The sequence below is a fragment of the Eretmochelys imbricata genome, chromosome 13 (genome assembly GCF_965152235.1).
Source record: "Eretmochelys imbricata isolate rEreImb1 chromosome 13, rEreImb1.hap1, whole genome shotgun sequence".
Taxonomy (NCBI): Eukaryota; Metazoa; Chordata; order Testudines; family Cheloniidae; genus Eretmochelys; species Eretmochelys imbricata.
In genome coordinates this window covers 34342636-34346580 of record NC_135584.1, presented here as the reverse complement: position 1 = coordinate 34346580, position 3945 = coordinate 34342636, and the positions used below count along the sequence as shown (strand labels likewise).

At 42.9% G+C, this 3945-nt stretch overlaps 1 pseudogene; it reads left to right on the top strand.

Annotated features, from left to right (window-relative positions):
• The first annotated feature begins 1743 nt into the window (after positions 1–1743).
• LOC144273171 (olfactory receptor 5M5-like) lies at positions 1744–2601 on the top strand (annotated as a pseudogene).
• Positions 2602–3945: the final 1344 nt, after the last annotated feature.

The window sequence follows — 3945 nt, the reverse complement described above, 5'->3', positions numbered from 1 at the left end:
GTCATCTGCCATATTTACTATTCTTTCTGTATGTCGGTATGGTTTGTTCCTGTACCGTCAAAAAGGCTTCTTTAAAATACAGCCAGCTCTCCTGGACTCCTTTCCCCCTCATGTTAGCATCCCAGAGGATCCTGCCCATCAGTTCCCTGAGCAAGTCAGTGGCTGCTTTTCTGAAGTCCAGGATCTGTATTTTGCTACTTTTCTTTCTTCCTTTTGTCAGGATCCTGAACTCAACCATCTCATGGTCGCTGCTGCCCAGGTTGCCACCCACTTCTACTTCCCCTACGAATTCTTCCCTGTTTGTGAGCAGCAGGTGAAGAGAAGCATGGCCTCTAGATGGTTCCTCCAGCATTTGCACCAGGAAGTTGTCCCCAACACTCCAAAAACTTCCTGGATTGTCTGCGCACCGCTGTATTGGTCTCCCAGCAGATATCCAGGTGATTGAAGTCTCCCGTGAGAACCAGGGCCTGCGATCTAGTAACTTCTGCGAGTTGCCAGAAGAAAGACTCGTCCACCTCATCCCCCTGGTCTGGTGGTCTATAGCAGACTCCCACCACGACATCACCCTCGTTTCTCTTGCCTCTAAACTTAATCCAAAGATTCTCAACAGGCTTTTCTCCAGTTTCATACTGGAGCTCTTAGAAGTCATACCGCTCTTACATACAGTGCAAGTCCTCCACCTTTACTCCCTCGCATGTCCTTCCTGGACAGTTTATACCTATCCATGACAGTGCTCCAGTCATGTGAGTTATGCCACCAAGTCTCTGTTATTCCAGTCATAGATAGATGTTGTATATGGTCCAAATCCTAGTGTTCCTGCATCTCTTTTAATTCAAGGAATCTTTCTTATCTACATTGGCTTAAAGAGGAGAGAGAAGCTTCAGTGAAGTCTCAGTAAAATTGAATATAGGCTGCAAGATTGGGATACCATTTATTTATTTATTTATTTATTTATTATCTTAGGATAAAAATGTAGAAGAGATATTCCTGCTTCCAGGTATTAGCCAACCCCAAAGTGATAAGGATTATGTTACATTAGAAGTGGGCATGTTATTACATATTCTTTCACCTTCCTCTGAAATCCTGGTACTGGCCACTGTCACAAGGTACTGGTCTAGATGAACAAGTGGTCTGATCCAGTCTGGCTGTTCTATATCCCTGTGTAGATTGGATGAGTAATTTTCAACCAATGAGTTATTCACGATTGTTTCCCTTCAACAGCCTGCTATACTTACGGTGTCTGGCTGGTCACCAAAGCTACATAATATCATCCTCTCTCTATCAAGGGAGCAGTAAGATCTGCATATACCTACCACACAAACCTTAATGATGCCATCATTTAATATTTTTACCCTGGTCTGCCCTTCCCCTTCTCTCAATTATTCGATAAACCCACTTAACTGCCAGCAGTTGTCATGCTGTTCATGCTAGGTGAACACCTAGGTAGAAAGTCAGTGCAGCACTTTCCAATAAACCTTCAGATAGGTGTTTGGTTGTCCATAGATCTTGGGTTAGTCATTTGAACAAGGACACACTAGATCCATTGCTGTACACTTTATGACCTTTGACTCAGAGTTTCAAGACTATCTAGAGGGTTTAGATACCCAGCGGTCATTGGAATTCAGTTGTTGGGGAGTGGGCACATAACTCAGTTAGGCACCTTTGAAAACCCCCATCCTCACATCTGTTAATGTTTGTGTTGTCTTTCTCTTTACGGGTTATCATTTTGCTCAACAAACCAGCATGGAAAATCAAACCACAGTGACTGAGTTTATTCTTATGGGACTCGCCAGCGACCCACAGCTCCAGATTTTCCTCTTCCTGGTGTTTTTGGTTATTTACCTAATCACCCTGCTGGGGAACATGCTGATCATGCTAGTGATAAGGGCTGACCCTCACCTACACACCCCATGTGTTTTTTCTTGAGTAACTTATCCTTTGTAGATATCTGCTATTCCTCCATTACCATCCTGAAGATGCTGGTGAACTTCCTAGCAGAGCAGAAAACTATTTTTATTGGCAGCTGCCTCATCCAGATGTTCTTCTTTCTGGCAACAGGAACGACAGAGATCTTCATGCTCTCAGCCATGGCTTATGATCGCTATGAAGCAATATGCCATCCCTTGAACAACATACAAAACATGAGCAAATGGGTCTGTATCCAGCTTGCCAGAGGGGCATGGGCAATAGGATTTACTCTTGCACTGGTAAATACCCTTCTTGTCCTAAGAGTGCACTTCTGTAAATTCAACAAAATCAACCATTTTTTGTTGTGAAATCCCTCCTGTTCTGCATATCTCAAGCAGTGACACCTTGGCCAATGAGGCTATATCCAGTGTTATTGTGGGACTGGGTTTGTCATCAGCTATCATTGTTTCTTATATTCTCATCATCTCCACCATCCTCAGAATCTGCTCCACCAAGCGGCGGCACAAAGCCTTTTCCACCTGCAGATCCCACCTGACTGTGGTTCTATTATTCTACTTAACAGCATTTTTTAAGTACCTGAGACCAGCCTCAGGATCCTTCCTCAAAAAAATAGTTACTGTGCAGTACAGAATCTTAACCCCTATGCTAAACCCCTGGAAATCACAGAGGTAAAGACCGCCCTGCGGAAAGTCCGAGAGAAAGACCTATGTTTTCCAAGCACAATGGGGCCAAAATAATTGTTTAATAAAGGTGCATCCATGTATGCCAGTAAAACCCTGGTTCTGTTTATCTATATGAGTATTGCAGAGTGAAAATTAGTATTTTCTTCCCATGGGAAATTCTAGTATTTCAACATGTGTTTTTTTGCCCTGAAAACACAAACACACCCCTATATCTATATTGACATAGAGACAGAAATAGTGAAATGAAAGGTTCTGAAAGTTTTCAGTTTGGAAATAATGAGATATTTTACTTTGGCCTTTTTCAATTGAAAGAAAACATTTCATTGTTCCTGAGTTGAAATATTTTGTTTCTCCTTGTTGAATTGACTTTGAAACGAAGTGGTTTGGGTCAATTCAGCATTAATCTGTGTTTCCTTATGGCCATGCACAGCCCCAGGGGAGCTGTAGTTTGGGTTACTAATGCCTCTATTCTCTGTTAAGGTATGTCTACACAGCAACTAGACACCCATGGCTGGCTGGTGCTAGCAGACTTGGGGTCACAGGGACTGTAACATTGCTGTGTAGCCATCTGGGATCAGGCTGCAGCCTGGGTCCTAGAACCCTGTGGGGTGGGAGGGTCACAAAGCTTGGGCTCCAGATCGAGCCCCCAGGTCTACACAGCAGTGAGCCATCCCCGCAGCCTGCGTGCTACAAACCCAAGTCAGCCGGCATGGGCCAGCTGCAGGATTTTCTTTGCTCTGCAGACATACCCTTATAGGCCAGGTTCCCTGGTCAGATTACAATTTGCATTTGCAGTGACATGACTTCTGTGGAGCATGATGAGGGGTAGTGAAACAAAGAATGCTGTTAGCACTTGTGAGAAGAAGGAGAATAATAATAAGTGGTGGTAGTGTTAGAGAGTTGGATTTTCAGAGGAGCCGAAGGGAGGTGGACAGTCAAAAACTTGAAATCAAAAGGGAATTAAATACAAACTCCCTGATGCTCATTTGAAAAGGTCTGTCTCAGCCAAAGAGTCAAAAGTGTTAACATGACCCTGTAACTGTCCAACATTAAAGAGTGTTAAACACTGTTCGGGATTTGGTAATACAGAGACCTAAGACTGTTCGGTATCATGGCAAACACACAATTAAAAATCTTTTAAACTTTTTATTAACGATAGAGAGGGGGAAAAAGAAAAAAACATTAAAGCATTTGAAATGTAAAGTATTAAGTCAGGCTTTCATTCTGACAACATCCTTTGTTCCCTTTCCTGTTAGCTGGAGGGTTTTTTTTTAAAAGAAACACCCCTTGTTCAACCGTCTCTTAGATGATATTCAACATGGGAATAACTGTC